This window comes from Lissotriton helveticus, chromosome 1_1, assembly GCF_964261635.1.
Source record: "Lissotriton helveticus chromosome 1_1, aLisHel1.1, whole genome shotgun sequence".
Lineage (NCBI taxonomy): Eukaryota > Metazoa > Chordata > Amphibia > Caudata > Salamandridae > Lissotriton > Lissotriton helveticus.
The window spans coordinates 108383534-108409109 of NC_136057.1; the positions used below are offsets into that span (position 1 = coordinate 108383534).

General features: G+C 50.5%; 1 protein-coding gene across 4 annotated transcripts in view; it reads right to left on the minus strand.

The window, feature by feature from the left end:
- Positions 1–25576, minus strand: part of LOC144761258 (uncharacterized) — a 221637-nt gene that overhangs the window by 64773 nt on the left and 131288 nt on the right. The window contains exons 6-7 of one of the 4 annotated variants that reach the window (XM_078646836.1): positions 24286–24448; positions 23804–23963 (exon numbers count right to left, since the gene is read on the minus strand). The exons of 2 other annotated variants lie outside the window; for them this stretch is intronic. The gene's annotated coding sequence lies outside the window, so the exon portion shown is untranslated. The remainder of the gene's footprint in view (positions 1–23803; positions 23964–24285; positions 24449–25576) is intronic. One more of the 4 variants, XM_078646778.1, reaches the window with a different exon arrangement.

The following is a 25576-nucleotide window of genomic DNA, read 5'->3' on the forward strand; positions in this document are numbered from 1 at the left end:
TTATATAAATGATGCCATGAGCACATGCTATAATCAAATAGAGTTTGAGTTTAAGTTTAAAATATTTGTAGAGCGCGCGTTCACCTAGCGGTTTCATGGCGCTATAGAGTACTGGACCCAAGAGGACAGGAAGATCGAGGGGAAACAGAGAAGGCAGTTTTGAGGAAATGGCTTGGACGTTTTTAGCGCCTTACGGAAGAGTGTATATTGGGTGGAAGATCTGAGGTGAGCGGGGAGAGAGTTCCAGAAGGCAGGGGCAATTGTAGAGAATTTCGTACCTCCCCACTTTTTGCGCTTAAAACTGGGAACTATCAACAGTTGTTGGGAAGATGAGCACAGTTCCCTGGCAGGGGCGTAGGCTTTGATTTCCGAAGAGATGAAAGCAGGGGCTATACCAGCCCGGGCCTGGAAAGTAATGAAGCCCATCTTGAACTGAGCTCGTTCTCGGATAGGGAGCCAGTGTAAGGACTTGAGGAGAGGAGTGACGTGGTGGAATTTGGCCAAGTTGTAAACAAGGCGGGCAGCCTGGTTTTGGACCAGCTGTAATCGTCGCATACTATAAGCGGGCATGCCACAATAAAGGGCATTGCCATAGTCTAGGCGAGAGATTACCATCGCCAGGACTATAAGTTTGAGGGCAGAGACAGAAATAAACCGAGAGACTTTGCGGATAGTGCGGAGTGAGAGAAACGAAGAGGACACCACTAGACTAACTTGGGAATGCAGAGTGAGTTGGTCATTCAACTCAACCCCAAGAGTTTTCACAGAGGACGATGGAGAAGGGGGGGGGACCTAGGGAGGGGGCCAAGAAGAGGGAGGTCCAGGGACTGGAGCAGCCACCTGTCAGAACCAGCTCCGTTTTGTCTGGGTTTAACTTCAGGTGGTTGTAATTCATCCAGTCCCGGATGAAGGTCATGACAGACTGGAAGTTGGACACGGACTCAGTGGATGGGGATAAGGAAAAAATAAGCTGAAGGTCATCCGCATAATTATAGACGGCGACCTCCATTTGTTGAAGGGCGAAAATAAGAGGGGCAACGTACAAATTAAATAAAAGAGGGGAGAGGGAGGAGCCCTGGGGAACCCCGCATTGTACTTCGCGGAAGTCCGCCGATAAGTCGCCCAAGCGCACAGCCTGGGTGCGGTCCCTCAGGAAGGAGGACAGCCAGACCAAGGCCGAGCCTCCAATCCCCGCCGCCCTGACACGGGAAAGTAAGATAGAATGGTCAACCGTGTCAAAGGCGGCGGAGAGATCGAGGAGGACCAGGGCCTGGGGGTCGTTAGTGTCCATGCCCTCTCTGAGGTTGTCGAGGACCGACAGCACCACGGACTCCGTGGAGTGTGCGGGGCGGAAACCAGCCTGGCGGGGGGCTAACACCCTGTTCTCCTCCACAAAGGTACTGAGTGCTCTGGTCACATGAAGCTCCAGTACCTTCCCCAGAAAGGGAAGTAATGAGATGGGGCGGTAATTGACAAGAGCGGAAGGGTCGGCACCAGGTTTTTTAAGAATAGGAACGATGATGGCCGACTTGAGGGGTGGGATAACAATACCCTGGGACAGTGAGCTATTGAGAAATTTAAGAGGGGGCTGCACACAAGTCGAGTAGATCTGCTTCAGGATGTGGGCAGTGCAGGGGTCCAAAGGGGAGCCTGATTTGACCATAGGCAGGAGGGAAAGAAAGGACGCTTCTGTCAGAAGGGGAAAGGAGTTAAGGCGTGCTCCGAATGACGGACACTGGGGGGGCGACAAACGAGGAAGGGGGGGAGGGATGTTTGCTTTGATGTTGGAGATTTTGTCCAGAAAAAAGGTGTTGAGGGAGTCACATAAGTCCTGGAAAGGCGAAGGTTTGAGGGTAGCTCTGTCAGAATGGGCGAGTTTGTGCACGATGGAGAAGATTTCTTTCGGCTGATTTTTGGCAGCCAGAATTTTTGAAGACAAGTAAGCATTCTTAGTCGCCAAGATAGATTTTTTTGTACACAGACAGGAGGGTGATGTACTGATTTTTAAGATTGGGACAATAATCTCGCCTCCAGGTCCGTTCCGCACGAATAGAGTCTCCTTGTGGATAATGTTGTATGCATATCCTTATTAATTGCCTATGAATAATACCTGTTGGGATACTCCTTATTATTACACTTCACCCCAATCCCAACACGGTTGACGGGTTTATGCTCCTGTTCCTTGATACAAGGAGGAAACAAAAGCATAATTTTACAGAACAATATTAGTTTCTTCTCTCAGAATGCATGTCTTTATTAAGCACCTTTGTCCACAGTTCTGTACGTTGAACCCTTTGATATCCGGATTTTGTTCCCTAAAGTGAGGTGGTTGTTTTATTCATAACTAGCATAAGAAGCTGACTTCTAGTTCGTTGATATACTAATGATTTGAGGGGCCCGGGCAACACATATTTGGGGCTCCCTATTTGGAATACACTTGAATTTATTAACGCTTTTAGGGTCATTGAAGTCCGTGTGATGCCCCAAAAATATTTAATCGTGTTAAGCCTTCAGAACCCGGGGGCGGCAAAAGCATCTAAAGCCCAAGCTGACTAGAGTCCACCAGCCAAGTACTATCAAAGAAGCTTGAACAAACATTGATAAAGATATTTCTTTTTGCGATTGAGTCTATATTTTTTCTTGCAAAAAGGTTTTATGTGGCTGTCCAGTCAGCGTCTTACTCCTATTGCAGGAAATCCTGTTATTGGTTAAGTGTTCTACGTTTAGTGGACTAGTGCATAATATTACAATAAAAAAGACTTATACATGAAAGTGTAGCTTTAGTTGCGGAATATTTGTAATTATAAATAAATCCCCTTTCACCATGGGCATTCCTGCTGCAGCATAGAAATTCAAAGCACCAATCTGAGGATTTTCGCAATCGCATTTGTAAACATTGAATAACTTTCTCTTTATTTCTCTTCCCCTGCCTTGTCCATCTCAACTTCTATATATGTGTAAACCTACAGCTAAATCTGAGCCGCTTTCAGTGGCGGGCCTTGGAGGGGTCGCAAACCCCAAATCTCAACAACAATCGTTTCGCCGGTATCCCTCAAACGATGCCAGGGCCACAAGTATTCCTTTTCAGTGTGTTTTTATTTTAAGCCAAGTCACTCGGCGCGTTTCGGAGGCAACCTCCTGGTTCACGAGTACGAGTGCAATGCAAATCACAGTGTTTATACAATATCATGTGACACACCTCTACATAATAAACAGTGACAACAGATTCAAGGTGTTTGAACGTCCTTGGAGCTGGAAAAACAGACTTGTTTAGTCAATGTTGGGAGATACATCGTGAGACATTACATTAAAATCATCATGCAGTATGTAAATTAAACATTAGGGGCCAGATGTGGGTCGGCAAATACCGGCCGTTACCGACCGATATTTGCTAATGGAGATGTAGGGGCCTTAACATAAACAGAATCGGTATATTTACCGATTCGGTAAATTTACCTATTCTGTAAAATACCGAATCGGTAAAGTTACCGAATCGGTAAATACAGATGTAGGTGGCACTGAAAACCGTGCCACAGGTCATTACCGATTCGTTATTTACCATGTAATACTATTGCATGGTAAATAACGAATTCTAGTGTAAATGCATAGGTGGCATTACAGGGGTATGGTTTCGACAGCGTGACTGCTCTCAGAAGGGAGCCTGGCATAGCTGGCATTACAGGGGTCCAGTCTCGACAGCGTGACTGCTCTCAGAAGGGAGCCTGGCTTAGGTGGCATTACAGGGGTCTGGCCTCGACAGCATGACTGCTCTCAGAAGGGAGCCTGGCATGGGTGGCATTACAGGGTCTGGTCTCAACAGCGTGACGGCTCTCAGAAGGAAGCCTGGCATAGGTGGCATTACAGGGGTCTGGTCTCGACAGCGTGACTGCTCTCAGACGGGAGCCTGGCATAGGTGGCATTACAGGGGTCTGGTCTTGACAGCGTGACTGTTCTCAGAAGGGAGCCTGGCATAGGTGGCATTACAGTGGTCTGGTCTCGACACCGTGACTGCTCTCAGAAGGGAGCCTGGCATAGGTGGCATTACAGGGGTCTGGTCTCAACAGCGTGACTGCTCTCAGCAGGGAGCCTGGCATAGGTGGCATTACAAGGGTCCAGTCTCGACAGCGTGACAGCTCCGAGAAGGGAGCCTGGCATAGGTGTCATTACAGGGGTCCAGTCTCAACAGCGTGACTGCTCTCAGAAGGGAGCCTGGCATAGCTGGCATTACAGGGGTCCAGTCTCGACAGCGTGACTGCTCTCAGAAGGGAGCCTGGCTTAGGTGGCATTACAGGAGTCTGGTCTCGACAGCTTGACTGCTCTCAGAAGGGAGCCTGACATAGGTGGCATTACATGGTGTTAGAAAGGCGATCCCGGGGGAGGCAGAAGATGTCTGACCGACCACCCCTAGGTCCACCTCTCCGTCGAGAAGTAGACGAGCGTTATCGAGAGGCCTCCTGGGGGAGGGTCCTCTCCTAGGATCGTACAGCAGAGCAACCACAACACTACAAACGGACACCACACAAGAGGTTAAGTTCTTAAGCTTTATCAGGAATAAAGGTTGCTGGTTCTCAGCGGTATGTGCAGGCAGATCGAGGGATCTGTAGAGTCTCGTAAAAGGGACAGGGTAGCGGGACAGTCTCAATATGGGTGCAGGAAGGGATACCCTGCGCACAGCTCTCAATCCTCGAGCCGGGGGTTCCGAGAGGTCGAGCCACGGCAGCGCCAGCAGGACTCGACAGGTGGTCTTTACCAGAGAGGAGGCCGTGGCAGCGCCAGCAGGCCTCGAGGTGGTTTCGGCGAAGATGGGCCGCGGCAGAGCCAGCAGGCTCTCAAGATGGTTCAGCAAAGGTGGGCCGCGGCACCCCCAGCAGGCTCTCAAGATGGTTCAGCCGCGGCAGTGCCAGCAGGCTCTCAAGATGGTTCAGCCGCGGCAGCGCCAGCAGGCTCTCAAGATGGTTCAGCCGCGGCAGCGCCAATAGGCTCTCAAGATGGTTTAGCAAAGGTGGGCCGCGGCAGCGCCAGCAGGCTCTCAGGGTATCTTCAGGTTACAGGGCAATGAGTTCTTCTGGTGTCGGCCGTGACAGCGTCAGCAGGGCTTTTCAGTCCAGGATACAACTGGCGTCCTACTCCGGGGCTGGCCCAGATATAGGCCTGGGGTCCTTTGATGTCCGGACCCTCGCGCCTGGGGGCCAGAGGGGCCGGGATGATGGTCTCCAGACACCCAGCAGGGGGATGGAGCCAGCGCCCAGGGAGTCCGGGGGGCGATCGATACCAGGCGTCCGGGGACGGCTGGAGGGTCATCGAAACTCCTCTTCCTCCGGGATCTGTCGAGTGGCCACTCGACCACCTGGGTGGATCTTGGTGCCTCGATGTCGGGGCTTCGCTGGGGCCTGGGCCGGGGCCGAGGCCACGTGTTCGTGATGTGGTGGGCCCAAGATGGAGTCGGGAGCGGCCTCGTGCTTAGGTCGCGATGGGCCCAAGATGGAGCCAGGCCGGTAGTGGGGGTCCGGGATGGTGACCGGACCAGCAGTGTTGGGGCGTGCAGTGTCGGGCAAAAGGGGCAGCCCGAGGCTTGGTGGAGGGCCGATGTCGTTCGGGGCCCGCCATGCGGGAGGGGTAGGACCACGCCATGAGGCCGGGTCCAACACGCGTCCCCCCCAGCTGAAGGCAGGGGAGAGTCACCCATCTTCTTGGGGGTTCTCCTCGCCGAGGCGGAAGAATCGGGACAGGCCGTCAGCATTGGCGTGGTCGTTGCCGGGGCGATGCTCCACAGTGAAGTCCATCCCCTGCAGGGAGATGGACCATCGCATCAGTTTCGGGTTTTCTCCCCGCATCTGCATCAACCTCCGCAGGGGCCGGTGGTCGGTCTGGACCCGGAAGTGGGTGCCGAAGAGGTAGGGCCGGAGCTTCTTTAGGGCCCACACGACGGCGAAGGCTTCCCTCTCGATGGTGCTCCACCGTTGTTCTCTGGCCAGCAGCCGCCGGCTGATGAAGGCAACGGGAAGGTCGGCTCCCTCTGGGTTTACTTGGGAGAGGACTGCCCCAATGCCGTGCTCCGAGGTGTCGGTTTGGACCACAAACTCTCGGCTGTAGTCGGGAGCTTGGAGCACAGGGGCGGTGCACATAGCGGTCTTTAGGGTGTCGAAGGCTACCTGGCACTCGGGGGTCCAGCGCACCTTTTGGGGTAGTCTCTTGGAGGTTAGTTCTGTGAGGGGCCCCACAATGCTTCCATAGTCCTTTATGAAGCGCCGATAATATCCTGTGAGGCCCAGGAAGGCTCGGACGGCTGTTTAGGTGACCGGGGGCTCCCAGGCCCGGATGGCGTCAATCTTTGGCTGGAGGGGAGCCACCTGGCCGCTCCCCACTTGGTGTCCCAGATAGGTCACTGACCCTTGGCCTATCTGGCACTTGCTGGCCTTTATTGTCAGTCCGGCCCGTCGGAGGGCCGACAGGACCTCCCAGAGGTGGGTCAGGTGCTCATCCCAGTGGAGGCTGTACACCGCAATGTCGTCTAGATAGGCGGCGCTGAACTCCTCTAGTCCGGCCAGCACCCGATTCACGAGTCTCTGGAAGGTCGCCGGGGCGTTTTTCATGCCGAAGGGCATCACCTTGAAATGGTAGTGGCCATCAGGGGTCGAGAAGGCCGATCGCTCTTATGCTCCAGGGGTGAGGCCGATCTGCCAATACCCGGCCGTGAGGTCGAAGGTGCTGAGATACTTTGCGGCCCCCAGGCGATCGATCAGTTCATCCGCCCGGGGGATGGGATGTGCGTCGGTCCTGGTGACTGCATTCAGCCCCCAGTAGTCAACACAGAACCGGAGCTCCGGGGGTGTGCCGGGGGCGGCGGCTTTCTGGACCAGGACAACGGGACTGGCCCAGGGACTGTCGGAGGGTTCGACTACCCCCAGAGCTAGCATCTTGGCCACCTCGGATTGAATGCAGGCCCGAACTCGGTCGGGCACTCGAAAAGCTCGGTGTCGTACAGGTGGGCTGTCCCTAGTGTCTACATCGTGTACACACCACCGGGTGACTCCGGGAGTGAGGGAGAAGAGGTCAGCAAATTGTCCCAGCAGCTTCCGGCAGTCCTGGTGCTGTTCTGGGGTCAGGGTAGAGGAGAGCGTGACCCCTTCGACGGAGCCGTCCTTCTCAGTGGTGCTCAGGAGATCTGGTAGAGGTTCGGAGTCGTCTTCAGCTCCGTCATCGGTAGCTAGCAGTAGGCTCAGTTCGGTGCGGGCAAAGTGAGGCTTGAGCCGGTTGGCGTGCAGAACCCGGAGGGGGTTCCGGGGGCACTCCATGTCCACCAAGTAAGTGACGGGGCTCTTGCGCTCCACCACCTTGAAGGGCCCCGTCCATTTGTCCTAGAGGGCATAAGGTTCAACCGGGGACATGACCCAGACCTGTTGGCCCGGCTCGAATTCGATGGACGAGGCGTTCTGGTCATACCAGCGTTTTATCTCCTCCTGACTAGCCTCCAGGTTGGCCTTGGCAAGGTCCCGGAACTTCCGAGTCTGGTTGCGGAGTGTCAGGAGGTACTGGTAGACATCGGGTGCAGCACCTCGGACAGCCGTTTCCCAGCCTTCCTTGAACAGGCTGAGGGGGCCTCGGACCGGGTGCCCATACAATAGTTCAAAGGGGCTGAACCCCAGGGACTTCTGGGTTACCTCGCGATATGCAAACAGGAGGCAGGGCAGCAGACCATCCCATTTGCGTCGTAGCGGCTCCTCTAGGCCCTTGATCATTCCCTTCAGTGTTCGGTTAAACCGCTCCACAAGTCCATTTCCTTGGGGGTGATACAGGGTGGTGAACTTATAGGTGACCCCGCACTGTTGCCACAGGGACCGCATATATTTAGATATAAAGTTGGTGCCCCGATCACTCACGACTTCTCGGGGGAAGCCGACTCTGGAGAAGATCCCCATTAGGGCCCGGCCTACTACTGGGGCCGTGATGGTTCGGAGGGGGATGGTTTCAGGATAGCGGGTGGCATGGTCCACTAGAACGAGGATGAATCGGTGCCCTTGAGAGGTGCGGGGGTCCAAGGGCCCCACGATGTCGATCCCTACTCGCTCGAAGGGGGTGGTGACCACGGGAAAAGGCTGGAGTGGAGCTTTGACTTTTCCCCCGCTCTTCCCGCTGGCTTGGCAAGTCGGACAGGATCGGCAGTGATTATGCACATCATTGCGCATTTTCGGCCAGTAGAAATGGGTCACCAGGCGGCTGTAAGTTTTGTCCTGCCCCAGGTGCCCGGCGAGGGGTACGTCATGTGCCAAGTTCAAGAGGAAGTCTCTGAATCGGAAGGGAACGACCAGCACCCGGCTGGCCCCTAGTTCGGCAATCTTCTGCTCGCTGTAGAGAAGGTCGTGGTCCCAATAGACCCAGTGGGACCCCGAGGGCTCTCCAGCGGCTTGAGTGGCGGCTTGTTGTCGGATTCCCTCGAGGGAGGGACAGGTTTTTTGTTCCTGCCGGAATTGTTCGCGGGTGGGGCCACCTTCTTGGCGCCATTGAGCTAGTTCTGGAAGGTGGCCGAGCTCGGTGAGGTCTTCATGGCTGGGCCCCTGGGGGCCGGGTTCAGGGTCGGCGTCCTCGGGGACGGCGGGCAGTGGAGGTGCGGGCCACTCTGGTTCCTCTGCCGGGGCCTCCTCCGTTGGGGCGGCGGCTCGGGCAGACATGGAGCGGGTGGTCGCACAGACCCACTCTGGAAGGCCTAGCATCCCCAGATGCTCTCTCAGCTCGACGCCAGCCCAGGGGGAACTTTCCAGGTCGTTCCCGAGGAGGCATTCCACGGGGGCATCATCCTGGACGGTCACCTTCAGCATACCCGACACCCCTCCCCACTCGAAGGGGATACGGGCCATCTGGCATAAACTCTCGGAGTTGTCCGCCGACCGCACCGGGCACAGGACATTGGGGAGAATTTGTTCCGGGGTCACCAAGTGGCAGCGGACCGCCGTCACGCTGGCTCCAGTGTCACAGAGGACTTCAGCCCGGCGTCCATTGATGGTGACCCATTGGCGGTATTTCTGTGTGTTGCCTGGGATCGGGTCTCGGGGGATCATGTCTCGATCACCCAGGCATGCCAAGATCATAGCGGCGGGCTCCCACTCGGCCTGCTCGGGGTCGTTGTCTTTTTCCTCGCCTCCTTCTGTACCCAGGACGGCGGCCGCGATCTGGCGGTTCGGGGGGCCGGTGGTGCCGGGTCGCTGGATCATCGGGCAGAGGGGGTCATTCGCATAATGACCCTGTCGCTGGCATCGGTGGCACGTAACGTTCGGGCGGGGCCCCGGTCTTGCTGGGGGAACCCCCCTTCGGCCCAGGGCTGGCGAAATGGAGGTAGGGGAGGACCCCGTGGGGGCGTCTCGGCCCCTGTTCTGGCCTCCTCCGCCGCCTCGTGGTCGGTGGTTCCCCAGGGATCCCCGGCCGTAGTCTCCCATCGGGCTCTGTGGGACTCGGGTGCTCACCCATCTATCCGCCTCGACAGCGAGTTTTCGTGGCTCAGTCAGTTTGCTGTCGAGGAGGTGCTGCCGGAGTTCGATGAAGCAGTTGTTGGAAAGATGTTCCCATATAATGAGGTCGACCAACTGCTGGTAGGTGGTGACCTGGCTGCCTTTGATCCACCCCTCGAAGGCTCTGCTGTAAAAGTTCACGTACTCCACCCAAGTGGTACCGGGGATTTTTTTACAGTCTCGGAATCGCTGACGGTACATTTCGTGGGTGAGTCCGTAGCGAATGAGGAGGGCGGTTTTCATGTGTTCATAGGAGGTCATCTCGGCATCGGGAAGCGCTAGCAGAGCGTCCCTCCCTTCGTTGACGAACTTCCCCCACAGGCCGGCGCCCCAGTCCTTGAGGGGTACTTGATGGACGGTCATGGCTACTTCGTAAGCTTTGAACCACTGTTGGATGTCGTCGTTCTTGTAGTATTCTTTGACGACATCCTTGGGTATGTGCACCTTCGTGTCCACCGGCGGGGGCGAGGTCTTGCCCCTGGAGGTGCTGGTCTCGTTTGTCTTGGCCTTGATTTCTAGTTCCTTTAAGCCGCGCTCATGCTCGAGCATGAGTCTCTTTTCCTCGAGGTCTCTTTGTCTTCGTTTCTCCTCTAGGTCTCCTTCTAGCCGTAGTTGCTCGAGTGCCATTTTCCGGTCCGCCAGCTACAGTTCTCCATCCAGCCGGAGTCGGGCGAGCTCTAGTTCGTGGAGTCGGTTCCTCTCTCGTTCTCGGGCGTCTTCGTGGGGGCTCGTGCCTGGATTGGCGGGTCTCTCCCCTACTGGGGTCGTGTCGGTCTCCGGGCTTCCGTTCGGGCCCGGGTTGTCCTCATTCTGGGGTGGCGTGTCACCGGCGTCCACCCATGCTTGTAGGGCCGATTTAAAGTCTTCCTTGGTGCTTAGGCCAGTGGTAGCGATGCCCAGGTCTTTGCAGAATTGTTTTAATTCCTTGTGACTGTAGTCTTCCATTTTTTCTTTCTGGAACTCCGTAGTCGGTCTCGTTTCTTGCGTAGTCATGGTCGCGGTGTGTTTTTCTCGGTAGTGAGTGAATCACTCTCTATACGATCTGCGTCGGCTCGGATCCCGTCGCTTGCCACCACTGTTAGAAAGGCGATCCAGGGGGAGGCAGAAGATGTCTGACTGACCACCCCTAGGTCCACCTCTCCGTCGAGAAGTAGCCGAGCGTTATCGAGAGGCCTCCTGGGGGAGGGTCCTCTCCTAGGATCATACAGCAGAGCAACCACAACACTACAAACGGACACCACACAAGAGGTTAAGTTCTTAAGCTTTATCAGGAATAAAGGTTGCTGGTTCTCAGCGGTATGTACAGGCAGATCGAGGGATCTGTAGAGTCTCGTAAAAGGGACAGGGTAGCGGGACAGTCTCAATATGGGTGCAGGAAGGGATACCCTGCGCACAGCTCTCAATCCTCGAGCCGGGGGTTCCGAGAGGTCGAGCCGCGGCAGCGCCAGCAGGACTCGACAGGCAGTCTTTACCGGAGAGGAGGCCGCGGCAGCGCCAGCAGGCCTCGAGGTGATTTCGGCGAAGATGGGCCACGGCAGCGCCAGCAGGCTCTCAAGATGGTTCAGCAAAGGTGGGCCGCGGCAGCGCCAGCAGACTCTCAAGATGGTTCAGCCGCGGTAGTGCCAGCAGGCCCTCAAGATGGTTCAGCCGCGGCAGCGCCAGCAGGCTCTCAAGATGGTTCAGTCGCGGCAGCGCCAGCAGGCTCTCAAGATGGTTTAGCAAAGGTGGGCCGCGGCAGCGCCAGCAGGCTCTCAGGGTATCTTCAGGTTACAGGGCAATGAGTTCTTGTGGTGTCGGCCGTGACAGCGTCAGCAGGGCTTTCCAGTCCAGGGTACAACTGGCATCCTACTCCGGGGCTGGCCCAGATATAGGCCTCGGGTCCTTTGATGTCCGGACCCTCGCGCCTGGGGGCCAGAGGGGCCGGGATGATGGTGTCCAGACACCCAGCAGGGGGGTGGAGCCAGCGCCCAGGGAGGCCGGGGGGCGATTGATACCAGGTGTCCGGGGACGGCTGGAGGGTCATCGAAACTCCTCTTCCTCCGGGATCTGTTGAGTGGCCACTCGACCACCTGGGTGGATCTTGGTGCCTCGATGTCGGGGCTTCGCTGGGGCCTGGGCCGGGGCCGAGGCCACGTGTTCGTGACGTGGTGGGCCCAAGATGGAGTCGGGCGCGGCCTCGTGCTTAGGTCGCGATGGGCCCAAGATGGAGCCAGGCCGGTAATGGGGGTCCGGGATGGTGACCGGACCGGCAGTGTTGGGGCGTGCAGTGTCGGGCAAAAGGGGCTGCCCGAGGCTTGGTGGAGGGCCGATGTCGTTCGGGGCCCGCCATGCGGGAGGGGTAGGACCACGCCATGAGGCCGGGTCCAACACATGGGTACGGTCTCAACAGCGTGTCTGCTCTCAGCAGGGAGGCTGGCATAGGTGGCATTACAGGGGTATGGTTTCGCCAGCATGACTGCTCTCAGAAGGGAGCCTGGCATAGCTGGCATTACAGGGGTCCAGTCTCGACAGCGTGACTGCTCTCAGAAGGGAGCCTGGCTTAGGTGGCATTACAGGGGTCTGGCCTCGACAGCATGACTGCTCTCAGAAGGGAGACTGGCATAGGTGGCATTACAGGGGTATGGTTTCGACAGCGTGACTGCTCTCAGAAGGGAGCCTGGCATAGGTGGCATTACAGGGGTCCAGTCTCAACAGCGTGACTGCTCTCAGAAGGGAGCCTGGCATAGGGGGCATTACAGGGTCTGGTCTCAACAGCGTGACTGCTCTCAGAAGGGAGCCTGGCATAGGTGGCATTACAGGGGTCCAGTCTCAACAGCGTGACTGCTCTCAGAAGGGAGCCTGGCATAGCTGGCATTACAGGGGTCCAGTCTCGACAGCGTGACTGCTCTCAGAAGGGAGCCTGGCTTAGGTGGCATTACTGGAGTCTGGTCTCGACAGCTTGACTGCTCTCAGAAGGGAGCCTGACATAGGTGGCATTACATGGGTACGGTCTCGACAGCGTGACTGCTCTCAGCAGGGAGGCTGGCATAAGTGGCATTACAGGGGTATGGTTTCGACAGCGTGACTGCTCTCAGAAGGGAGACTGGCATAGGTGGCATTACAGGGGTATGGTTTTGTGGAAAAGTAAATTTTGCCATGTTGTATGTGCCTACGTGTTCCCCATCTTATGTAATATGTGCATGATCGATATGCATGTATTCCCCTCTGATCGATTAAAGATGCAATTACAGTTGTGTCCATCTCTAGTATGCCAGTTTCCAGTCTTCGTGAAAACAACGAATATTAGGCCTATGTAAACCTACGTTGCCACGTTTCACAGTGTGCACGTTAATTTATTGAATTGTCCCCGTTTCTAGGCCTCAAAAGGGCCCGGACTCAGATTCAGCTCCTGTCTCCTGAACCCTCTCCGAGGAGCGATGCAGCCCCCACCTGCATCCCTGACCCTTTGCTTACTTCTTGCCACGCAGTGCCCGGTCCGGACTGGCTCTGCCTCCCAGTCTGCCAAGAATATGTTATGCTTCTAGTTATCAGTTCAGCCCTCCTTCTCTGCATTCCTAAGCTACTGAATCGCGTCAATAGTTTCCGTCATGGTCTAGCCTTTATGTCTCCATGTAAGAGAAATACTGTATTAATATTCATGGAATATTCCCCGCACACGCACTACATGTAGAATTATGCATGCACCAGTCTTAGTGTCTGTTAGCCTTTGCCCTGATAACTTTTGGATTCTATCAACATGTACTCTAAACACCAGATACTAGATATGCCTGGGTACATGTCGCTCTGACACTCCAGACTTTAGTCTCCTCTTCTAGCGCAGAAGTCATAGCCCCAGTTCTCCCTGGTAACACGTCATTGCCAGTTTGCGCGCACCACTAGGTTAGAGGTCCCAGCTGCTCAGGTAGCCCCCTCCATGTTTCCGCCCCTTTTATGACATATTCTGTTACATTTGCATCACATGTCTATGTATACGCCCTGTACACGCCTTCTTGTTACATCATTTTACCCTTATCTTTCGCGACTGTTACGAACCACGCCTACTGCTACGCCTACTGTATTGAATGTAATGTATTTGTTTAAGTATATATACTGTACTCGCATATTACAAATTAGCCTATTCCTGTCCCCGGCAGCTGCCATCCTATTCCCGTACAGGCTGTCCTGTTCCTGTCCTTTATGTCTGATTAAAGCCTGTAGACTCCAGCTACCTCGAATCTTGACTCTTATTTATTGAGCTACCTGTTTATTGATTATTCTGAAAAATAGATCCGGTAATAAATTATTTATTTACCACATAATGGCGCCCGAATAGGGACTTGCCCTTTCCCCACGCGCCGGAGAAGCCACGCAGGCCCCCTGATCCTCTGCAGCCGTGACGGAACCATACCGTGCACGTGCAGATATTTCTGCTTCAAGTATCCCTCAGGCCCACGGAGGAGACGGAGGTTGCGGTCCAGCGTCCAGACGAGGCGGTGGAGGAACGCGGCGAGTCCCGACCAGAGCCCAAGCCGAGAGTCCAAGGTCCGAGGTATCCAGAGGCCCACCTGTAACTGAAGTCCGAAGTTCGTCCGTCCGTCGTCGTAGCAGTCCATTCCAGTCCGAGGCCTTCCGTTCTTGCTGCCCGGTGAGTACCGTTGCTGGGGTAGTATCTAGACAGAGTCAAATTAATTTGTCTCTGGTCCGTGGGTTTGGGTACACAGATCCAACACGAAGTGTTCACCTAGGTGGACGCGGGTCCTGATGTGTCTCTTTATGGGACCGGTAAGTTTCGTACTGTTTTAGCAGTGCATCTAGTCATTCTAGTACGTTTCTGTTCCAGTAAGTTCTGTTCTCGAGAAAATTCATGTATTTTGTCCGAACTGTTATTATAAATGTTATTCCATGTGTTTTCAATGTCGTGGTATGAGTGATTCGTTTTACAGTTATTACTGTGTTTTTCGTGTATTGTATTGTGTCCAGACTCCAGCCTAAATTATGCCTCTGTTCTCAAGGTTACGTCAGTTAAGAACTAGAAAAGGTCTGCTAGAGGAAGCAGTTCCTGTCCCGCCTAGGGACAGTCCAGGTCATTTTATGTATCATAAGCATGGCATAAGTGCCATATTATATCTAGACTTATGGGTGGAGTACACCAAGGAATTAGAAGAGAAATATAGATGGCCCGTATCAGGTACGTGGGATGCCGAGTGCATCATGCGAGTAGAAGAAGCATTATGGAAAAAAAAAGCCAGACAGTCCCAGAAAGATGCCATCGAGTTATGGCGCAAAGAATCTCATAAAAGAACCGAAAAAGAAATCAGAAAATCAGAATTAAGTAGGGAATCCTCAGAAAGAGCCCAAGAAAGGGAATTAATCGAAGTAGGTGAACGAGTTAAAGCCGAACAGTCAGACAGACAGAGAAATGCCCTCATTAAGGGTATGTATCCTCTTCTTGCCGAGGGCTTGCCGAAAGCAACCCCGGAAGCACCATGTAATTTTCCGCCGCCATTAGTTCCGATTAAGCTACGTCACAAACCGACCGCAGCTGATATTTTTCTCTCGTCCTATTTGGATGACACAGTCCCAGAATATGCAAATACAGTTCCGCCAGCTCCCGTAAATAATGTGATTCCTGTTCCTCCAGCCATGGGGGCACCCGTTGCAGCACCTGTTACGGTACCCCCGGTCCAGCCCACAGTACAAGTACCCGCTACATCAGTCACTCTACCAGCACGTACAGTACACACCGACGATTCTAGTCCAGGGGCCACGGGGGGAAGCCCTCCTGGAACCCCGCCGCAACACAGACGTGTGACATTACTCGAGCTACATGAACGTGCGTCACAGCGTACGCCCAAACCCCAGTCCGTTGCAGATATCAAGCGAGCTCTTACCGAATGCCGTTATGATCCAGTCCCAGGCGATAATGATATGGTCATATATTCATTGCGTGTAAGACGGGTAACCGAGTATTTGGACACCCTACCGAATATGAAGGAAGATCTAGACAGAATATATTGTTTCATCCGTACAGGAGTGGATCCAGAAAGTATTGGCGAAGCCATGTCTCAAAGGAAAGCTGAGACTCAGCTCATGCTTTTAAAGTTTCTAATTAATTGTTTAATAAGGGAACAAGATTATCCAGATAAAGATCCGACCGAAATGAAAGTCCTGACAAGGTGGAGTGATCATATAGCCGAGGGAAGACACAAGACACTAGGTAGTATAGAGAGTATGTATAAGAAAATTCGTAAGGAAATAATAAGGTTACACGAGAAACGCAAAGCAGCACAAGTAAGCGAGAAAGAAGACGACTCTCCTACCGAAGAGGTAGACGACGAGAATCCCACCAGAATAGCGTATGTAGGTAGAACTAGACTTCCCGACCGACATTCACGCCTAGAACACAAGAAAGTTTTTCCTTCTCCAGCACCAGAACAAGGTTCTCTTGAGCAAGTATTTCAAGCTACCGATCGCATTCTGAAATCACGAATCGGTTATAGTGAACTTAGTACCATGCATGAACAAGAACTAGCCCGATCAGCAGTCCGATGGACTACTGATTCTACCACTTTTCCAGATGAAATAGTGGCACAAATGTTTCTGAAACTGCCCCCAGCCGACCAGCGACTGGTGGGTATGTATATGATCCAGCACCTCATTACACTGTATGAGGGACAACATTCTGATCCAGGTCCGCTACATGATGTTCTGAACGAGTTACTCCAGCATAGATGGAGAGGTCTAGGTACCGATTTAATTAGTGTCATTCTAGAACAGCGCCACAAATACAGAACGTTTCTGAATCCGCATTTTGTTCATGTCTCACCCCCAGAAAGTAAATCATTTTTCATAGATAGACAGCATCCGTTACGAGAAGTACATCCAGTTAGAGGAACGGGTGGTGGACTAGAACGGGTATTTGTTTACACCCCTATCACAAAGATGGAACTCTTAGAGATGAAAAAGTTAATTCCCTGTCACGACAAGGATCCAGCAGGGTTCCATCGAGAATTAAAAGACATGCTCCGTATGGGAGAATACACGTATCCAGATATCATTAAAATGCTAAAGGTCCTGTTGCCCGCAGGGGTATATGAAAAACTCAAGGAAAAAGAATGGGAGGTGGGAGAGAAAAAGATTGATTGGACAGCTCTAGAAACTGAAGATACTTCACGAGTACCAGGTACCGGTCTTGGGGGTAAAGTTAAAGAATTGCCCGAGTTATTGATACAGGTTTTGCCAAGGTTACTAGCCACGAAAAAGGAAGATTGGGATGCAATCTCAGCATGCAAACAGAAACAGGATGAAGACACTAGTGATTTTTATTCTAGATTTGAAAAATGTTTTATTATTAACAGTGGTTTGAAGACGAGTAGCGAGTCGTACCCTCATCTTTTTGTTACTAAACTAGTCGAGAATTCAAGTCCACAAGTTAAAAATCGAGTATTGAAAGTCGAAAGTACCTGGCAAGCTAATACCCCGTCACAAATGCTCCAGATGCTCCAGTACCACCAGAACAGAATCAGGGAAGAGCAGGAACACGAAAGGAGACTTATGAAAGACACGAAAATGAAAGTATTAGTTGCACAATCTGTTCCACAAGACAGTCAGAAGAGGGGTCCGAATCAAGCCAGTCATCCTGCAGCTCCCGTTAAAGGGACATGCAATTACTGTAAACAGCCAGGTCATTTTATAAACGAGTGTGCAGTTCTGAAACACAACATAGCTACTGGTAAGACTAAAGAAAGACCACGTCCGCCTAGACAAGAACAAGTTTCACAGATTTCTCAGCCACCACAGAATGCACAACAGACAGTTCCAGCACCGCAGCCTATCGCTGCAACACAGCATGTTACACAGCAGATGTACCAGTATGCCCAGACAGAGTATCCAGAGTATCAACAGTATTCATGAAACAGCCTAGAGAGGGAGGTAGGCTTGCCTCTCATCGAGATACCTGTAGATCAAGAGGGTCCCTATGTACACAGTCAAGTATTAGGGAAAGACAGAAAGTTTTTGATTGATACAGGGGCAAGTAGGACTACTATCAGTCATGACGAGGTTCCAGGGGCTCCGCTCTCAGGCTCTAAAAATGTTTCCCTTGGATTTTCAGGAAAGCCTATTGTTAACGAGATTTCAAAACCAGTTTCTCTAGAAGTTGGTCCATTGTCCCGAACTACTGATTTGTTACTTACGAAGTCATGTCCAGAAAATTTGTTGGGCATTAAAACACTGAAAGAATTAGGTGCAGTAATTTGCTGCCCCCCAGTAGGAGTCCGATTGTTTTTGCGTGACTTTAAAGGTCACTATGTATTACGTGATTTTGATCCAAGACTATTGAATGTACCGCAGCATTTATGGGCGCAAGGTCCAACTGATGTAGGATGTATGCACATCACACCCCATCGTGTGACTCTCAAACAAGGTATAGTTTTGCCACGAATCAGACAGTACAGATTGCCACCTGAGGCTGTAGCAGCCTTATCCAAAATTATTGACGAGCTTATTGCTCAAGGAGTGGTTGTAGAAACTGACTCCAATGTATGTAATTCTCCTATCATTCCAGTCCTGAAACGTACTGATCCAAATGCACCTCCAGTATATCGATTAGTGATTGACCTTCGAGAGCTTAATAAATGTATCATACCACAGTACCCAGTAGTCCCAGATATTTCATCCCTACTTACAGCCATTGATTCTGAAGCTACATTTTTTACTGTTATCGACCTCAAGAATGCATTTTCAGTGTCCCCATTCATCCAGACAGCCAGTACCTTTTTGGTTTTAGTTTAAATGGAAGGAGCTATAAATTTACACGAGCTCCTCAAGGTTTCACAGAAAGTCCTAGTATTTACAGTCAAGCACTTAAAAGACAACTAGACAATATTCACATGCCAACTGACACTGCCCTGCTCCAGTATGTCGATGATCTACTGATCACAGCCCGTTCTGAACGTGACTGCGAGCGTGCGTCACTTACCGTCCTGTATTTCCTGGCCGAGCAGGGGCACAAGGTGTCCCCTTCGAAGCTTCAGTTCTGTGTCCAGCAAGTGATCTACTTAGGCCACTTACTGTCCAAGTGGGGTAGGCAGTTGACACCAGACCGTATCCAGTTAATAGCGAGTCTTCCACAGCCCAAGACACAGAAGGAGGTACGAGCTTTTATTGGCCTCACTTCTTATTGCAGACAATGGATTCCTCAGTATGCATTTCTAGCCAAGCCACTGATACAGTTAACGACACAGGAGGCAGCCGTATCGACTGTCCTCCCTTGGACCCAGGAACATACACTTGTTTTCAATGAATTAAAGAAAGCCTTATGCCAAGCACCTGTTCTAGCTACACCGAACTACAGTAAGCCTTTTACACTTTTTGTCACAGAACGTGATGGTACTGCATTATCTGTTCTCACACAAGATCAAGCAGGACAGTACAAACCCTGTGCTTATTTTTCGAGCACATTAGATCCAGTAGCCCAGGCTCTGCCTGCGTGCCTCAAGTCAGTTGCAGCCACAGCTCTAGCTATCAGACAAAGTGATTCCATAGTGTTAGGACACTCCCTGACAGTACAAGTTCCACACTCCGTGGAAGTTCTTTTAAACCGAACACAGACTCAGCACTTGACAATAGCACGTTTAACAGGTTATGAACTGACACTGTTCCAGCCACACATAGAAATCAGACGCTGCAACATTCTAAATCCTGCTACACTGTTACCGTCAGTTACTTCAAATCCTGCCACACATGACTGTGTGGAAGTTGTTAACACTATGACCAAGCCAAGACAAGACCTGACAGACATTGCATTACCTAATCCCGACCTGACACTTTATGTGGATGGTTCATGTATGAGAACAAGTACAGGAGAACTAGTAGCCGCGTATGCAGTAACTACTGAAACTGAAGTTATAGAAACACCCCGTATTGACACCCTGTCTGCTCAAGCAGCAGAGCTAGTGGCTCTGACCCAAGCCTGCATACGTGCTAAGAACCTGAAAGTAAATATATATACAGATTCACGTTACGCATTCGGAGTTGTACACGACTTCGGAGTGCTCTGGCAGGAGAGAGGTTTCATGACTTCTCATGGAACCAAGATTCAGCATGGTCTCCTCATTCAAGCTCTGTTAGATGCAATATATTTACCGACAGCTATCGCTATCATGAAGTGCAAGGCACATACGAAAGTTACTGACATCATTTCCCAAGGTAACGATCTAGCAGATCGAACAGCCAAGCTTACAGCTCAGACTCCAGACATTCCAGTTAACACGACACAGACACTCACTCCAGATCCGACTACTTGTATGACAGTTAAGGACCCTACACAAGATGTCATAGACATACAGTTACATGCTACTCCCGAGGAAATCAAGAAATGGTCCGAACAAGGAGGGGTCGAGACAGATCAAGGATGGGGGACGAAGGGAAAAGCCACATGGTTTCTCCCCGACTCTATGGTTCAAGTCATTATTAATACCGCACATAGTCCAGCACATCTAGGAGAAAAAGCTATGTTAGACAGTATTCAGAACCTTTGGTTCAACAAGCACTTACGAGCTGCAGCCAAGCAGAAAGTCCGTACTTGTATGATATGTTGCCAGTTTAATCCAGGTAAAAGTGTCCCGGTGGAACAAGGTGGATTCCAACCCCCTGACTACCCTTTTGAAGTCCTCCAGATGGATTATATTCAGATGGAGCGATGTCGAGGTTTCAAGTATGTTCTCGTAGTTGTATGCGCTTTGTCCAGGTGGACAGAAGCATATCCAGTTCCAGATTACACAGCCGCGACCACTGCCAGGCAGTTGGTTCGTGAATTCTTTCCCCGCTATGGACTCCCTAGGGTCGTATATTCTGATAACGGCCAGCCATTCTCATCTGAACTTATGAAACATGTTTCCCTTCTGTTAGGGTACCAGTGGAAGTTCCATTGTGTGCGCCATCCTGAAGCAGCCGGTCTCGTAGAGAGACATAATCAGACCCTGAAAATTCGCATTGCCAAGATATGTAAAGAGAAAGGTGTAGACTGGCTAGTTGCCCTGCCAGTTGCTCTATTTTATATGCGGATGGTTGCACATTCCAGATCAGGTCTGTCCCCGTATGAGGTCGTATTCGGCCGCCCCCCAAACATGTGGGGTACACCTAGACCCCGCAGTATTACAGATGTTTCCAGTAATATGCTGACAGATTACCTAGCTTCCTTGATGTCTGCCCTACACTCTTGTCGTTCACAGGTTGCCGCCGCATTTCCAGACAACACCGAGGTGAAACCACATGAAGTCATTCCAGGAACCCTCGTGTTGGTCCGGAATTTTGATCGTTCAAGTCCGCTGGAACCCCGTTGGAAGGAGCCTCGCCTAGTCTTATTAACTACAAGGACAGCAGTGAAGTTGGAGGGCAGGAAAGGATGGGTCCACCTGTCCCACGTCAAAAAATTCCATGGACTTCGTGAAAAATCTTTTGCTAAGGACTGTTCCATTACTAAAGACTGCCTAAAAACAGACTCTGAACTTGATTCCGAACTTAAAGTTCCCCAGTTAGAGAAAACTCCGCAACAGGAGTATAAGCTAAAACTCCGGTCTAGTAAAATAAGTCAGCCAGTTTAATTGTCTAACTCCCTCTCGGGTGAAACGGTTAGACAGGTCCCTGACATGTATGAGATAGACCCCCATAGTGAGAGAGTTAGTCAAAACTCTATACGATGTATCGTTTTTCTAAGTTTTATATTGTTTTTAAGTCTTATGGTTACCTGCACAAGTTATGCTTTACATTTATGTTTTCCAAGTTCTCGTGTAAATAAGTTTTCTAATGCTACAGTAGAGCACACATTTAGTGATCTGCCTCCTCACGAGTTATCCTATCGTCTTGCTATGAGAAATAACACATTTATTAGAATGTTACATTATTCACACCAGACCAGCAATGCTACTAATTGTTGGGTGTGTGGTCGACTCCCCCCTTTCCAGACACCGAAGGGAGTTCTGCCACTCTTTCCTTATCTATTTTCACATAATGGTTCGTGTGGAGCATGGTCCACTTTAACGTCATCCTCCAATGATATGTCTTTTCTGAATAGAACATGTTTTCCAGACAAGCAAGGTCTCTCCCATAGAACAGGGTTAGATCTAGAAAATGAAGTATATGATTTAGGTAATTATTCTTCGAATTTTATGATCCTGAATGTTCAGTCTGATACTACTCCAGATTTACCTGCTATTTCAGTACTACCAGTCAAAGGCGAATTATGTGTCAGAAAGAATGGTTCCGCACATGTAGGACATAGTGATTGTACTACTACTGTCAAGTATAGTGACAGTGGGAAATCTATTTTCAAAGCCTCACGTCATTCTTATTTTGTTTGTGGTCAGACCGCATATGTTCGTCTGCCCCTCGATTGGGAGGGAACATGTTACATTGCCTTCCTACTGCCACCAGTTTTTCTAGCCCCATCTGATTATCACAGAAACACACATCTAGTACACGTCAGACCTAGAAGGGAGATCGAGTCCCCAATTGTCGATCAAACTGAAACTACTCTAGAACAGTATCAAGACTTTAATAAAGGTTTCTTCTTCTTTATAGGGCCTGTCCAGAATAGTAAGTTAATACGTAGGTTAACCAGAACCCTTGAAGCAGTAGTGAATGAGACTACTTCTGCTCTAGGTAACTTAACTGAAGAGCAATCTGCTATGAGATTTGTTGTGCTCCAAAATCGTCTCGTTCTTGACGTCATACTGGCCGGTAGAGGAGGAGCATGTAGAGTCATCGGATCTAGTTGCTGCATTTTCATTCCTAATAACGCGCCGTCTGTTTATTCAGCTATAACCAGACTTCATAAAATTGCCCATCAGTTACACCAGAATCCAGGCACCTGGACATGGTCCGGTTGGCTCTGGAGTATTATATCTGCCTGGGGATGGAAAGTATTGTCATTCCTAGGTATTGCAGTAATGATCATATTCAGTTGCTGCCTCTGTATACAATGTGGCCCTGCGATTTGCGGCATTTGTGCTACCTCTTGTATTCCTAGTCCTAAGTCCCGTTCCAAGACAATTCGAGACGAGCAAATGATGCTATATGAAATGATAGATGGTATCATGAATATTGATGTTTCCAGATGGAAACGTAGGGCACAAGGAGGGAATGTGGAAAAGTAAATTTTGCCATGTTGTATGTGCCTACGTGTTCCCCATCTTATGTTATATGTGCATGATCGATATGCATGTATTCCCCTCTGATCGATTAAAGATGCAATTACAGTTGTGTCCATCTCTAGTATGCCAGTTTCCAGTCTTCGTGAAAACAACGAATATTAGGCCTATGTAAACCTACGTTGCCACGTTTCACAGTGTGCACGTTAATTTATTGAATTGTCCCCGTTTCTAGGCCTCAAAAGGGCCCGGACTCAGATTCAGCTCCTGTCTCCTGAACCCTCTCCGAGGAGCGATGCAGCCCCCACCTGCATCCCTGACCCTTTGCTTACTTCTTGCCACGCAGTGCCCGGCCCGGCCTGGCTCTGCCTCCCAGTCTGCCAAGAATATGTTATGCTTCTAGTTATCAGTTCAGCCCTCCTTCTCTGCATTCCTAAGCTACTGAATCGCGTCAATAGTTTCCGTCATGGTCTAGCCTTTATGTCTCCATGTAAGAGAAATACTGTATTAATATTCATGGAATATTCCCCGCACACGCACTACATGTAGAATTATGCATGCACCAGTCTTAGTGTCTGTTAGCCTTTGCCCTGATAACTTTTGGATTCTATCAACATGTACTCTAAACACCAGATACTAGATATGCCTGGGTACATGTCGCTCTGACACTCCAGACTTTAGTCTCCTCTTCTAGCGCAGAAGTCATAGCCCCAGTTCTCCCTGGTAACACGTCATTGCCAGTTTGCGCGCACCACTAGGTTAGAGGTCCCAGCTGCTCAGGTAGCCCCCGCCATGTTTCCGCCCCTTTTATGACATATTCTGTTACATTTGCATCACATGTCTATGTATACGCCCTGTACACGCCTTCTTGTTACATCATTTTACCCTTATCTTTCGCGACTGTTACGAACCACGCCTACTGCTACGCCTACTGTATTGAATGTAATGTATTTGTTTAAGTATATATACTGTACTCGCATATTAAAAATTAGCCTATTCCTGTCCCCGGCAGCTGCCATCCTATTCCCGTACAGGCTGTCCTGTTCCTGTCCTTTATGTCTGATTAAAGCCTGTAGACTCCAGCTACCTCGAATCTTGACTCTTATTTATTGAGCTACCTGTTTATTGATTATTCTGAAAAATAGATCCGGTAATAAATTATTTATTTACCACAGTTTCGACAGCGTGACTGCTCTCAGAAGGGAGCCTGGCATAGGTGGCATTACAGAAGTCTGGCCTCGACAGCGTCACTGCTCTCAGTAGGGCTCGTCTTTCGATGTTTACAGGAAGGTCAAGAGGTTCTTTGCTTGAGATGGTGGCCGCTCTCCTTCTGTGATGATAGAGAAAGAAGTGCTACTAGTAATCATGAGATCTGGGCTTTGCTTCTGTTTTGGGAATTGAATTCAGTCGTTTTTATCCGAGCAATACCTCATTTATTTAGGAAAGCTAAAAATATGCCAGTGTCCTGGCACTCTTGTTAATAATCCTTATAAATGCCACAGAATGTTGAGTGCCTGAATGTGTTCTGCCACAAGAAGAATGTAAACACACATTATTCAAATTCAAAAGTGATTTAAAATTTTTCAAGGTTCTTATATAGCGCTACTTCATTTATTGGGTGTTAGTGCGTGTTAGATCTAAGCCAGCAGTACCTGTGGTGGGTGTAGAATGAAGGAGACCAGTCTAAAGAGCTTCTCATAATGCTAAAATATGTTCTTGTTCAGAGAGGACCTGGCACTTCGGGCTACTTCTTGGCACGAAGGTGTTCTGAACAGAATCCAGCAGTGTATTCGCTCCCACTCACCGCAGAGTGATCTGTTAGAGACAAGGAATTCCATCAGCGTGGAGTAAACCTTTAGTACCCCGCTGAATCCCACCGGAGAGCCTTCTCGTTGCGTAACCTACATTGGCTCCCAATAAGGAATAGGGTTCTTTTTAAAGCACTCTGTTACTGCTTTAAGGCTCGCTCCCTTCAGGGTCCTCAGTGCCTACAGAGGATGGTGAAACCATATGTGCCCAAGGGAAATCTGAGATCAGCAGCAGCCAAGCAGGCCATTGTGCCGAGATTAAACGAGTTAGAGCAGGAGGCAGTTCATTTGGCTTTTTCGCTCCCACTACATGGAACAACCCTTCCATGGAAATTTAGCTAATAACACCTGAAGTCCTTTAGGAAGAGCTTGAAATCTTGGCTTTTGGCCTAAAATAATCCTTTTATCAGCTTAAGTTCTAATTTTCTTGCTACATGTCAGGACCTTAGCGCTGGGACACTCCAGTGGAGGAGCCATGCTCTTCATACTTTTAAAATTTTAAATTTAATTGAAGAATGAGCTGCAATAATTAGGCATATAAAAGAAAGCAATGTAACCAGTATTACTGACATGGTGGAAAGAATAAACTGCATTTCTGGATATTCCTGACTATCACTAATGCTATTCTGGGCATAGTGGGGGTACACTCGGCCAGATCTGGAGGGTTAGCCTGAGCCCCCAAGCCTGGATAAGTGGACCGAGAATCGTCCCTGAAGTGGAATTGGCAATCTCCCTCTGCAGGATGGAAGATTAGCATCAGCAGAGCTGCGCGTCGAACACACGATTAGTTCAGGACAGTCGTGACTAGAGTGCTCCTCTGACCCACAAAGGTGGAACACAGTTTATATAACAAAAGTCTCACTGGTTAGATACACAGCTCTGTTGCAATGCCATATCTAGATATTAGAAGCTGTCTCCAAGCAGGCAACGCAACCACAGCATATCCTGTTCTTAGCCTTGAAAATGTGCAGATTAACGAATATAAACAACATGTACAGCGTCTTCTCAGAATGTAGACATGTCAAATAATATTACTAAAATGAAGAACCAAAGTGGGCCCAAAGACAGACTTCTAAATAAAAGTATGCCCAAAAATATAAACCATATAAAAATTGGTCACATTCACAATCCAAGC